The 14,949-nt window shown below is 39.8% G+C and overlaps 1 non-coding gene across 1 annotated transcript; it reads right to left on the reverse strand.

The window, feature by feature from the left end:
• Positions 1 to 14,116: 14,116 nt before the first annotated feature.
• Positions 14,117 to 14,269, reverse strand: LOC116781276. The gene has a single exon (XR_004354843.1). It is a non-coding gene; the product is annotated as a U4 spliceosomal RNA (small nuclear RNA).
• Positions 14,270 to 14,949: the final 680 nt, after the last annotated feature.

Consider the following 14,949-nt stretch of genomic DNA (forward strand, 5'->3'; position numbering starts at 1 on the left):
AGGAACCCAGAAATGTAGAAAGAAATCTGAGCAACTTTAACTTGGATTAAAAAACTGTAAGGAAAAGTGATGCTATACTTTAATGAAAGATATCAAAATAGCTAATGAAAGAGGTTTGGTGAAGTTAGATTTTCAATCCACACCACAAGTGCCTGGGTTGTTACCTGTGTGACTTTGATAAAAGCTGTGACTGCAAATGTGCATTTCCATAAGAAGTAACAGAGCAGCTCGAAGGAACAATTACCAGGGCCTTTTGTTGGTGGAGCAGAGGGTTGAGAACGAAAATAATTAAAGTAGTTTAACTTCCCTATTATATATGATACTTCATGATATCGCTTACTTAAAACAGTTAAAACAAAGACAAACTCAGGTATTGCATAGAAAGAATATAGTAAAATTAATGAAAAAGTTAAAATTGACAATTACAGAAACATCAGTCTATCAGAAAACTTTTGCACTCTAACAAAACCTAAAAACAGAGTTTTTGCCACAGATTCCAGGCATTTAAAAATTATTCCCATCCTTTATTACTGTTAAATATAATTTATTTAATGAAACATTTTAAAAACATTTTGAAAAAGCACTTATATATCTATTTTCCAGTGTCCAGTGGACTTTTGGAGTAGGATGTGAGTTTCCATCTATTGAATGAGCCAGAATAAAATCCTAGTGGGATATGAATTTCAAGTCAACCTTTGCTACACATTTTCCACAAGAATTTAAACCTATGCTGAAAAAGAAGTCCTATAACAGTAGTTCAGGTCCTGGTGGCACAGGTAAAGGTGTGGCACAGTGTCCGCGCTGCTGTAGATGTTTTTGCTGTTGTAGTCCTGCTCAAGAAAGCAACATTTCTGAACTAAGGCACAGTTTCAAGCTGATTAACAACTTGACTGAGTAGAGAATATTACATATTACTGAATAATGTAACATATCCCTAACAGAAATTACTTGTATACATGCTATATAATGACATATACATCAAACAGATGGATATCTAGGTATTTGATTTGTATATATGTATATAAATACATATATTTATATATGCATGCAACCATATATAGTCACGCACATATATTTCTGCATTTAGACACATTTAGACACAAAAATGCACATTCATATTATGTATATATTATATAATACATACCATATATATTATCTATTATATATAATAGATAAAATATCTATATTATATGTTATTATATCTAGATTTTTATACACTTAGACAGTTTGGACACCTATACATGATTATTTATTATTATTACTTACAAATATATCTATCTGTAGAGCACGTCTGCACATAATAACCAAAGAAAATATTTAATAAGTAACAATAACAAAATTTCTTGAGTAACTTCTGTTGTACTTCAGTACAACTTTGTACAAAGTTTTGTACAACTTTGGTGTCCAGTTTATGTTCCCAGTTTGATACTGAGTGTGAGAGTGGTTGTCCCAGATAGATGTACATCCACTGTGTTGCATCCAAATGGAGCAGAGTATCCAATCCATAGAGATTGAAATAGACCTCTATAAAAACAGCTAAAAAAAAAATACCATTGGTGAAACATTTAAAGGGTTTGTTTTTATGATATGCAGTCAGTTCCAAGGCATTTGATATCTAACTGCTGTATCCTTGAGTGGCTTCTCAAGTAGAAAAAACTGCTGAGCCTGGCAAAGTCGGGTAGGAGATGATGTGAAGGGAACATTTGATTCTCTCCTTTTGCCAGAATGCAATTACCAGCTTGTTTTCTCTAGGAACTGAGCATGCAGAACTCAAGTACTGTGAACTACACATTAACCCAGCAAAGACACCACACAGGGAAAGCACTTCCACTGAGGAGAAACACAGATGGGGAACAGAGAAGCTTGTCGTTAGCACTGACAGAAGTCTTAGTATTTATTCTCAGCAGAGATCACCTGGCCTTATAAGATTTCTTATATTTCATTCTACTATTCATCGCTGAATGTCTCATTTCACTTCATATTGTGTTGCACTGGATTTACCAGTGCTGGATTACTCTGGCAATGAAATTTTCCTGTGACCATACTATGACCTCTGTCTTGGCTTTGTCTCATCTTGGACAAAATAAAGAATGTAGAGAAGTTCCTATCTTATTGATTGCTGGGGTTTTTGGGGTGGGAGAAGTGTTAATGAATTTAGGATGAAAAGCCAGTTCCAACACAGGCTTCAGCAGTAGCTGCTGCTCAGCTTTAGTCGAGCTAAAAACCAGCCATCTTCTTGTTTTCTTTTGTGTATCTTAGTTTTGAATCTATAAAAGCACTTTACATCTCATCTATATATATGTCTTGTTAAACAGCCTTTTGTGGCAGGCTCTGCCTGGAGCTTTGGAAACTGCAAATAAATGCTCCAGCTTGTTTACCTTCTCCCCATCATTGTTCTGATTGCAGTAATGAATTAAAAAGGAATTCCTGCTGAAGAACATGCAAGTCCATGTGGTTTAAATGACAAATTTTGAATGAAATGAGGAGTCAGCAAATTACTTCAGAGAAAAGTTTCAGCTTCAGCCAATCATGAAGATCTCCCAAATTCTGTTTGAATTTTCTTGATAGTTCCAGACGAAGAAAAAAAGAAAAAGGAAAGTATTTTTTCCCTCTGAACTATCAAATGGAATTACAAAGATCCTTTAAGCTTTGGTCTGCAGAGACCACAGCAATATATCCTCATCTACAACCACACAAGGAACACATGTATAGTCAGGTCATTTTTCAAGTTTCTCCTTGCTGGGTGCTTGGATTGCAGCATCGTCATTTCTCCTTCCTGTAAAACAGGGAAAATAAAAGCACTATTTAGAATTCTGGGGAAACACCCATCTTGTGCTTTCTAAAGGAATCAGGAAGGATTTTAGAAATTCACGTGATGGTTGTTGCATTACGTATGTAATAAAGTCTATTATTTCATATAGTACATCTTCAAAATTCAGGTGTTTGGTTTTTTTCAAATATGTGATTCTCCAAAGACTGGAAACAAATACATTTTGTCGTGATGTTTAGAAATACTGTTTTACAGTATGTATTAATTGATTTCAAACATTTACCAGATATCATACACATTCTTGGGGTTTAACCCCAGCCAGCCCAACACCACACAGACCCTCACTCACTACCCCATCAGCAGGATCAGGGAGACAATTGGAAGAGTAAAAGCTGGAAAACTCATGGGTTGAGATAAGGACATTTTAATGGGGAAAAAAAAAGCCACACACAGAGGCAAAGCAGAATAAGAAGTTAATTCACTGCTTTCCATGGGGCAGGTAGGTGCTCAGCCATCTCCAGGAGAGCAGGGCCCCATCATATGCAGTGGTTCCTTGGGAAAACAAACACCATCACTCCAAATGTGTCCCCCTTCCTCCTTCTTCCTTTATACACTGAGCATGATGTCATATGGTCTGGAATATCCCTTTGGCCATTTGGGTCACTCGTCCTGTCTGTGTCACCTCCTAGCTTCCTATGAACCCTCAGCCTCCTCCCCAACGTGGAAAACAAAAAAAGGTATTGTGTCTGTACAAGTCCTGCTCAGCAATAACAAAAACATCTCTATATTATCAAGCCTGTGTTCAGCATCAGCACAAATCCAAAACACAGCCCCATACCAGCCACTGTGAAAAAAGTTAACTCTACCCCAGCCAAAGCAAGCACACTTAAATAGCCAGGTTTGAAGAAAACATGAAAATAATATTCAATTTCATAATCCTTACAAATGTCCAGTTTCCAATTTCCTCTTTTTGAGGAAAAGTCTTTAAATAGAAAAATAAAGAGGATAAATATTAAACAACATATTTCTGTCATCAAAGTACACTACCTAAGTTGTTACTTTAAGAAGGATGCTTTTTTTTAGATGCAAACACAAACATCTTTGCTGTAAGAACATAAAAAACAACTGATGTCACCTTTTTGTAATAAAACACATCAGTGAGTCTTGACATTACAGAAGCTGGTGGTGAGAAACTGCAAATACAGTTAAATCTAGCAGTTAGGAGTATGTAGCATTGAAATGCAGGAAACCTCAAAGTTCAGAAATAGCTGCTAGTTTAAAAGAGTGTAAATGGAGGGGTGGAGAGTCATTAAGAGTTGAGAGGGAAGAACCTGCTAAATGAATTTTACAGGTATCTGCACATCAAAATTGAACTAGTAAAAAGAGAAAATTAAAATCTTTTTAGAAAAGTACAATGCCTGGACTTCAGGTGAGCTGGGTTGGACCTAGGGAATGGTAACCAGATAGGTGGAATCCATGGCAGGCCGCTCTGAAAAGCAAAGAAGGTAAGGAAAGCTGGCAGACCTTTAAGAACATTCTGCAGGCATAGGAACCGTCAGTTTGTCAGGACCTGGCTAAAAAGAACATCGTGATAGAGTTCCAGCAGCGTACAAGAGTGGGATCAAGGACAGGGTGCAAAGGCAGAGTTTATAGAAGTTGCCTGGGCATGTAGGGATGGTGTCATTCAAGCCAGAGCTCAGCTGACAGACAGGAGAAGGGCAGTTAATCATATACACCTTCAAAAAAGGACAAAGGGATGATCTATAGATCAGTCAGCATTACACTGACTCTTGGTAAAATCAGAATCCTCTTGGAACACATTTCTGGGCATATGAAAGAGTAGAAGGGGAATGGATACAGTCAGCATGGCTTTATCAAAGGTAGATCACGCCTGACCCAGCTGATTACCTTCTGTGATGAAACAACTGAACTGGTGGATGGCAGGGGAGCAGTGTAAACTTGACTGCATTTGGCCAAGGCTGGTCAACATTTTCTGCCGCAGTCTGCCTGTATCCAAGTTTGAACAGTACAGCCTGGTAAGAAGTGGACTGTTGGACATGTCATTTAACATCCCTCAGTGACCTGCCAGAAGGCACATTCATCAACTTCGAAGCTGACAGCAAGTTTCAAGGACTAGTCAACACACATGAGGACAGGACTGTCATCCAGATGGGCAGGACATGGCAGGGGAAAAAAGGCCAACAAGGGTCTGTGGGGAGAGGTGGTAGGCCTGCTGAGCCCCTAGAGCTTGATGAACATAATATATTGGATGATATAAGGCTGTTCCTGTGCGAGGAGAATCTAATTAACTATCCCCATAAACAGAGCAGCCTTGAGAAGCTGGGAGTTGACTGGAAAGATGATAAGCAGGATGGAATGTGCAAGGACAGGGATGTTGGCTGTATTCACAATTGCACATGTTAGTACTCTGGTGTTTTGTAAAAATTGTGTTCACAGAAAGTGTGTGGGAAAATGTGGGTTAGCTGCCTCAATAAAGGAGGCTGCTGCGCTAACGCAGCAGATAACTCCTGTCTCAACTCTGTGTGTGTGTGTGTGTGTGTGTGTGTGTGTGTGTGTGTGCGTGTGTGTGTGCTTTTTCTATCGACCAAAGCTAACCAATACAATAGATACCCCATGGCAAGGGTCTCCATAAAATTCAGGGACAAGCAATGGGTAACCTTGACCTGGGAATGGAGACTGTTGACAACAATCCTACTGGGGACTGGAGAAGAGTCATCTGCTTATCACGTGTCAGGCCTTGTACTTGAGACCACCTGAGATTCCTTCCAGCCTTAATTATGCCTGTGATACTAAGATGAAATACTCTTTCCCATACATATGAGGGAACTGCAAATGATACGTGAGAACAAACATAACTGGCAGTGCCAAAACAAACCTAAGCATATGAATGTTCATGTTTCTCATATTTTATTTGTTCTGGATATATCTGTTAAGAATAAGGGTAACTGCAAATATTTACACCAATTTCCTATCTCCTAGAAGAGAGGGTCAATTCTGATGAGCTGATCAAGCAAACACACAGCTGAAGTCCATTGAAAAAGGAATGAATCTCTGAAAAATGACCATGCAATTATTTGCAAAATTAATAAGAATAACTTCAAGCAAATGAAAAATGCATTACAAATAAAGAAAAGTTTGGGTTCTGGGATAGGTTTGGATGTTTTGGAGGAAAATTCCACTTCATCAATGGAATGCATCTACACCAAAACAGTCATTGAGGCAATATAGATGACACTGAATTACAAATGACATTCTTTTTCAAAAGAAATCTCAGTAATTTTCTATTTTAAGAAAAATATTTTAAATTTTCATATGACAGTCCGTAATTTGTTACATTTTTTTCATTAAAATAACTCTACAGTGAATTAAAAATTTTACAATTCTTATGAAATTGAATAGACTATTTTGCTGAAACCATGACAGATAATTGAAAAGTGAATTTATCTTTTTCCTGCTAGTTCTTTCAGCACAGGCAAGACCCAGAGAAACCAGAAATTGTAGTCTAGTGTGAAGCCCATCCTGAAACATTTTATGCTTTCCTAAGGGGTCAGGGCTTATATCGTAAGTGATTTGAAATGTACAAGGGAAAAAGCAGGCCTGAGAAGCAGTATCATTTAGTAATATATACAATAATAATAGCAGTAGTATGTAACTTCAGAATTACTCAGGATTTCTTTCTGCTAATTACTCTATTGGAATGGCATGAAAAATATCTGGTACTGATGAAAACATGTATCAGCTTGAACAATAAAATGCTGCTGACAGGGCAAGCTGGAAGACCATAGTCAGGATCAGGCATTCTCTGAAATGTCCTGGTCATAATGCATCACCTCAGAACCTGTTACATTCATTTGAAAACACATCTTCTGTGATATTGGTGCTTTTTTCATTTTATTCCATAAAATACACTATAGCTCCAGTGGAACTTTACAACAAAATCTCCACAATCTCATTTCAAAAATTACTATGCCTGCTCCTGTCACACAAAATATTTTAATTGGATTTGGTGCCTTTAGCTAGCCTAAACACATGGATCTGACTTTTAGAGTGTTGCAAACAAATTAGGTTTAAGTTCAAAGTCAAAGCTCTTTTGACAGTTCCTCCAAAGTATTTCAACTTTGTAGGATCTTGCAACTCATAAATGAAAATAATTAATTTGAAGAGACTTGTTTTGAATAAGTATTACTTGAATTTTGCAAGTTCATCTAATAACTGAGAAGTATTAAAAGATGCATCATATTTCATAGTTGAATACCTTGATGTTTGCAAGACTTCAAATTTTCAAAATACTTTCAAAATACTTTCAAAATACTTTCAAAATACTTTCAAAATACTTTCAAAGCTTTGGCTGGTTTATATAGCAATTTTCATATATCTATAGGAATCACACATACACAGCAGCTTGAATAAACCCTGTGTGGGACCATGATGGCTGTGATGGGAACACAATAATATTTTGAAGTGCAAATAGGCAGAAGAGGAATCAAAGAAATAAGAAGTTTAGACTTCCAATCTCTCACGAATTCTTCTTCACATGTTCTCAAACACTCCTGATTAACAATATTGATTTAAATACAAAGTCAATTATATTAGTGTTTTGTATCAGAAGTGCAGGAATGTCTGTATTTGTGACCACACTCAAAATACTTTGTGAAGTGTTCTCAGAGATGTTCTGAAAGAAACTTCTCCTCCTGTCCATAACATCTCAGGTCATAATCTCAAACCTGTTTTATTTAGGTATGTGTTTTCCATAGTCATTGTAAATAGCATGGACAAGACTTTTAAAATGTTTTCCTAAATATCCATAAAGGCAGACACCTGTGTGTTGGACTCACAAAACCATGCTGTTCAAAATAACAATTCATTAAAATGCTTTCTGTCTTTCATTTACTTCTTACCATTCTCCTCAATCCCCTTTCCTTTAGTCTTCCCTCTCTGCACATACCAGCTGAACTGTTAGGCATCATCAGATGCTGCCTTTCTCTGTGAAGCCAAAACTGACCCTTAAAGCTGGTAGGAGTTTTGTTTCTGCCTCTGGTGGGAACATTTCAAAAGAGATGTGCTATTAATTTGAGAAATGTATTGAAATTTTTTAACCTGTCCTGAGGTCAGAAGAGGGTGCTCTTCTTTGCTGGTCTATTTTCTTCTTCCCATCATCTTTCCAAACCAGTACCTCTGTTGAATATTCTTCCTCTTTGCATTATCATGATGCAGCTGAGAAACCAAAGACAGGAAAGAAAACAGAACATAGTGGCTTTGAGGTAAAGCAGCTTCACATCCTGCTTCTTCAACATTGCCTACATTTTATAAGTTAACTTTGTAGAGTTTTTGCTATATATCATACATGAAACAATAATTGTTCTATGAATTAAAACATAATGAGAATCCAATTCTGGGACAAGATTGCTTGTCTGGCAATGCCACTGTGGAATTTAATGCAAGAGAATTGTAAATGGGACTGAAAACTGCATCTGTTCTCACAGGGTGGTCCCTTTGATTTCCAAAAGACTGTTTTTCACAGAATGCATTACACAGTACATGCAAAAATAAAGGTACTTAGGCATTCATTAGTGTGAGAGCATTGCATTTTTTGTGCCCAAACCAGCAACAGCATATGTCATATGTCCTAAGGAGCACAGCTTATAGATTTAGCGGGTTAGAAGCCATTTTTTCTTTTCTAATTCTTTGGATTTCCTCTAAGTGGCAGTTCAAAACTGTCCTTGCAACCAATTACGTCATGACCAAGGAAGGTGAAGAGAATTACACAAGGACATTTTGTCCTGAATCTCTCCCTATATCTTCATACACTATTTATGTCTTTTTTTCAGTTAAAAGGGAATCTGAGGCTGTAAGACATGGTCATCCAATAAGGCAGCCAGCTTCCCCTTCTAACTACCAAGGTACAAAACGTTGGTCATTCTTTCCCTTTGGTGATGGAAATGAGGTTGCTTTAGATATATTATTGCTAGATGTGGCCTAGAATTATTTTGATCTAATAACATGTGATTGTGCTTATTAACATATCAGCTGGAAATTTTCTCATTCCTGTCACTCTTGCAATCAGTAACAGTATGCAGCAGGCATATGCTTTGAACATCCTGAGCATTCATTGAGGACCATCTTTATTCCATTGGCTTTATTCCATCATTGGAGACTTAGCCTGATTATTCAGTTGCTTCGCTGCAAACATTTAAAGTATCCACGGTGAGAAGCTAGACTAGGAAAACACAATTTGCTAAAAACATCACTGGAAACAAGCATGCAAGCATCTCATATCTTCACTTGTAAAAGGATATTTTATTGATATTAAGATTATTTCAGTGGTAAGGGAAATTCCAGACTCTTGGGCTTAGTTCTAACTATTTCAGGGAGAGAAAGAGAATCCTCTTTCAAGGAACTGCCACAAAGAAGATTACAGGGCTGGAACACCTCTCCTATGAAGACAAATTATAAAATTGGGGCTTTTCAGCCTGGAGAAGAGAAAACCCTGGGGAAGAAATTCTCCACAGTGAGCATGGTGAGGCACTGGCAGACATTGCCCAGAGAAGATGTGGCTGCCCCATCCCTAGAAGTCTTCAAGGCCAGGTTGGACAGGACTTGGAGAAACCTGGTCTAGTCAAAGGTGTCCCTGCGCTTGGCAGGGGTTTGTAACTAAGTGGTCTTTAAGATCCCTTCCAACACAAACCATCCTATGATTTTATGATTCAAGATCTGCCAAAAAAAACCATCAACATCACTAGAAGGAATACCTTCTTCCTACAGGTATCAAGACCCATATGATAAAAAACCATCACGTATAACAGGAAACAGAAGAGAATGAAGCATAAGCCTCATTGTTATTCTATAAGAAGGTTATTCTCAAAGGTTCCAACTTGTAATATGTTGACATAACTCACCGAAATAGGGTAGTGAGTATATGCACCACTGCATCTTGCCAGAGGCAATTAGACCAACTTCATTATTTGTATCTATCTGATCAAATTGGCTGTATCATTAGTAATAGCTCATAGGGGCTCTTCATCAGCTCAGGCAGTCAAGCACTGTTTTATCAGAAGCGAAACTTGCAATAAGTTCCCTTAGCACCCTGTGCATCAAGGTTAGAGGATGAGCATAGTGTCTGTTGTACAAAAAAGCAGAAGATTTCAAAGTAAGAATAGAGAGGTGTTTCTCCTTTGCATTCAGAGCAGACTGTTAAAAAAAGGGAATGAAAACACTTTCACCATTCTGCAAGAATTCTTGACATTTTCATTGGCTTGAATCAAGTCTAAATTTCAAACCTCAAAAAAAGCTTGGAAAGCAAAAATATCATTCCAATCAAATAAAAGGGAGTAAATCAAATACTTTGTTTCAATAATTCTGAAGACTTGTTATATTTCATCTATATTATTTGCTATAGATATGTTTAATGCCCAAATAAGCAAATTCTCAAATCTGTTCTTTCAACTCACATGATTGCTTTTACACTTTTTTTCTGGTAATAGTAATCTCACTGAAAGGGACCTTTATGCTCAACCAGTTTGTGTTTTAATGACTCAAGTATTTTCTTCTGAAAAAGTAATTTGAAAAATATTCAGCCAGCTGTGCCTCTACTGATGTGACTGAAGGGTACCTTTTTGCAAGGCTGATCTTCCGAAACAGTCATCCCATAATCGAAGGATATTGGAGGGGATATATATGAAGTAAAATGAGAGCAAATAGAAGCACCTTCTTTGTGACACAGACCTTCACAATTACTTCACCATATCTTGCCATCACTAGAAATACAGTTTAAAATCACAGTACTATCAGGCACCTCAAAAATATTGATTTACAGAGGTACTTATTTGCTCAGGTCTTTGAACATCTTTGTATTGTTAGCAGTTGCTAGGGTACAACTTCATTTACTAAATTGTGGATAGAGCACATCCAGTGAGCACCACAAAGGTTCTGAAATCATACACCATTCACAACAAAATTGCCCAATTATATCTTTGAACAGCTGATTGTGTTTGAATATAGCTACAGGATGAACACAATGAGGAATATTACATTATCGGTGTAACTATTTTGCTGTAAAGGGCAAAATCGGGCAATTTTGAGCCATTCCATGTTGAAAGAAACATGTTGGGATGATTGCACATCACCCACGCTCTAAAGTAGCATTTCCCTCTTTTTTATTTCTGATTCATTTCTTCAGGATTTTTATCTGGCTCCTTTCAAATTCCTTCTCATTTTCTTCAGAATTCAAAAAGGAAGATACTACAGTATAAATTATTCCAGTTTTGTCCTCAAATAATTCTTTCTTCTGCTGAAAGATAATTATCTGCACAACCCAAGAATACCTTCATAGCAGAGTGAACAAAAAGAAAAAAATAATCAAAAGAAGACAATTTAATGTAGCAAGGAAGGACACAGGCTCTTTAGGACAGGCAGGGAAGACAGAGATGGGCATAATAGAATCATAGAACCATAGAATCAGATGAGTTGGAAGGGACCTCTGAGATCCTCAAGTCCAACCCTTGATCCTCTACCAATGCAATTACTAGACTATGGCACTAAGTGCCACATCCAGTCTCTTCTTAAAAACCTCCAGGGATGGAGAATCCACTACTTCCTTGGGCAGCCCATTCCAATGTCTGTACCCCCTCTGTAAAGAATTTCTTTCTAATACCTAACCTAAACCTCCCCTGGCACCACAGCTTAAGACCGTGCCCTCTTGTCTTACTGATAGCTGCCTGGGAGAAGAGACCAACCCCCAACTGGCTACAACCTCCTTTCAGGGAGTTGTAGAGAGTGAGGAGGTCTCCCCTGAGTCTCCTCTTCTCCAGGCTAAACAGCCCCAGCTGCCTCAGCCTCTCCTCACAGGACTTGCGCTTGAGTCCCTGCACCAGTCTCTTTCCTCTTCTCTGGACCTGCTCCAGCACCTCAATATCCTTCCTGAACTGAGGGGCCCAGAACTGGACACAGCACTCCAGGTGTGGCCTCACCAGCACTGAGTATAGGGGAAGAATCAGTTCCTTGGACCTACTGGCCACTCTGTTCCTGATCCAGGCCAGGATGCCATTGGCCTTCTTGGCCACCTGGGCACACTGCTGGCTCATGTTCAGCTTCCTGTCAATCAGCACTCCCAGGTCCCTCTCTGCCTGGCTGCTCTCCAGCCACTCTGTCCCCAACCTGTAGCACTGCGTGGGGTTGTTGTGGCCAAAGTGCAGGACCTGGCACTTGGCCTTGTTGAACCTCATCCTGTTGGAATCAGCCAACTCTCCAGCCCGTCCAGGTCCCTCTGCAGAGCCCTCCTGCCTTCCAGCTGATCAATACTCCCCTCCAGCTTGGTGTCATCTGCAAATTTACTAATGGTATGCTCAATCCCCTCATCCAGATCATCGATAAAGATATTAAACAGAACTGGGCCCAACACTGATCCCTGGGGGACACCACTAGTGACCGGCACCAAGTGGATGCAGCACCATTCACCACCACTCTCTGGGCCCGGCCATCAGCCAGTTCTTAACCCAGCACAGAGTCCCCCTGTCCAAGCCATGGGCTGCAGCTTTTTCAGGAGAATGCTGTGGGAGACGGTGTCAAAGGCTTTGCTGAAGTCCAGGTAGACACATCCACAGCCTTCCGCTCATCCAGCAGGCAGGTCACCTGATCATAAAAGGAGTTTAGGTCGGTCAGACAGGACCTACCCTTTCTAAACTCATGCTGGCTGGGTCTGATCCCTTGTCCATTCTGTAAGTGCTGCGTGATTGCACTTAGGATGATCTGCTCCATAACCTTACCAGGCACTGAGGCCAGGCTGACAGGCCTGTAATTGCCCAGGTCCTCCTTGCAGCTCTTTTTGTGGATGGATGTGACATTCGCCAACTTCCAATCATCTGGGACCTCCCCAGTGAGCCAGGACTGTTGATAGATGATGGAGAGCAGCTTGGTGAGCTCTTCCTCCAGCTCCCTCATCGCCCTAGGATGGATCCCATCTGATCCCATAGACTTGTGAGGATCCAAGTGGTTCAGCAGGTTTCCTCCTGGATTACGGGGGGCTATTCAGCTTCTTATCTCTTTCTACAAGCTCCAGAAGCCAGCTGTCCTCAGGACAACCTGTCTTGCTGTTGAAAACTGAGGTAAAGGTGTTAAACACCTCAGCCTTTTCTTCATCTTTGATAACAATATTCCCACCCATGTCAATAATGAATGGAGGTTTTCCTTGTCCCTCCTTTGCTATTGATGTATCTGTAGAAAGACTTTCCATTATCCTTAATAGAAGTGGCAAGATTGAGTTCAAATTGTGCCTTCGTCTCTCTAATTTTCTTTCTACATGACCTAACTATATTCCTAAACTCTTTCTGATTTCCAGCCCTTTTTTCCATAATTGGTAGGCTCTCTTTTTTACCCTACTTTCCTTCAAAATCTCCCTGTTCAGGCAGACCGGTCGTCTTCCCCACTGGCTCGCCTTTCGGCAGACTGGGGCAGCCTGCTCCTGTGTGTTCAAGACTTCCTTCCTGAAGTATGTCCATCCCTCCTGGACCCCTTTGTTTTCAAGGGTTGTTTCCCAGGGTACACTCTGAACTAGTCTTCTGAACAGGCTGAAATCTGCCCTCCGGAAGTCCAGCGTAGAGGTTTTATTGATGGCCCTCCTTGCATCCCTGAGTATTGAGAATTCTATTATTTCATGGTCACTGTGCCCCAGATGGACTCCGACCACCACATCTCCCACCAGCCCCTCTCTGTTTGTAAACAGCAGGTTTAGCAGGGCCCCACCCCTGGTAGGCTCATTTACCAGCTGGAGCAGGAAATTATCCTCTATACACTCTAGGAATCTCCTAGACTGCCTCTTCTCCACTGTGTGGAGTTCCCAGTAGACATCCAGTAGGTTGAAGTCACCCATGAGAACAAGGGCTGGCAATTTTGAGACATCTGCCAGCTGCTTGTAGAATAATTCATCATCATCCTGGTTGGGTGGTCTGTAACAGACTCCCACCAGAATGTCAGCCTTGTTGGCCTCCCCCCTGATTTTGATCCACAGGCACTCAACCTTATTGTTACTGACTTCAAGTTCTACAGAGTCAAGAGACTCTCTGACATATAGAGCCACTCCTCCACCTCCACTGCCTTGCCTGTCCCTTCTGAAGAGCCTGTAGCCACCCATGGCAGCACTCTGTGCATGCGAGTCATCCCACTACGTTTCCGTGATGGCGACTACAGCACAGCTTTCCTGCTGCACGATGGCTTCCAGCTCCTCTTGTTTGTTACCCACACTGCGTGCATTGGTGTACATGCACTTCAGCTGGGCTGCTGATTTCACTCTTAACTCAGGCTTTCCACCCTTAAGTTCATCGCTGGAGAGCCTGGTTTCAAGCCCTTCCCCTTCAAACCTAATTTAAAGCCCTTGCCAACTATATTTCAAGTCACCATGGTGAGGTATTGGGAAAAGTTTTCAACTACCAATAATCGCGCCTCAGATTAACCTCATGGGCTACGATACTGCCACTGCACAAAGGTCATATCACCCTCCGTATTAGTGACCAGCTAGTGTGCAGGGAGCTCTGCCTGGGGATGGACGAGGAGCTGACCAAGAGAAAATGGATCAAGAATAAAGGGAAGTCAGACACAGACTGCTTTATTGGACTCTGTTACAGGCTACCCCACCAGAAGGGAGGAAAGGCTTTGAGCAACCTGGTCTAGTGGAAGGTGTCCTGGCCCAGGGAAGGGGGGTTGTAACTAGATAACCTTTTTGGTCCCTTCCAACCCAAACCATTCTATGATTCTATGAAATCTTTAAAACTCAATCCTTCTGCTAAGGTTTAGAAAGGTGCAGAAAAAAAAATGAATACAACCGTTAATTTTGTTTCTAGGGTTTGCTATAAAACAAAGTTCTCTTCTAGAAAGAGAGTTTACTCAAAGCAAAGATTTTTAATGTTCTCTGATGTCTTCAATTATCATTATTATGTATTTTTAACCCAAATGTAAAACATTACATTATTAGAATATTAATCACCAAAATATTTGAAATAGAAAAGTTGCATCACTAATTGTGTTTTGTGGTTTTTTTCAGTTCATTTATCAGATTTTTTTAAAAAATAAAATGGCATAAAATACAACAATAAAAGCCCACAAACACAAGACAATGAGATTTCTTTTCTTTTGGCTTCTGAAATTTCACATCTACTTTGAATTTAATA

The sequence above is a fragment of the Chiroxiphia lanceolata genome, chromosome Z (genome assembly GCF_009829145.1).
Source record: "Chiroxiphia lanceolata isolate bChiLan1 chromosome Z, bChiLan1.pri, whole genome shotgun sequence".
Lineage (NCBI taxonomy): Eukaryota > Metazoa > Chordata > Aves > Passeriformes > Pipridae > Chiroxiphia > Chiroxiphia lanceolata.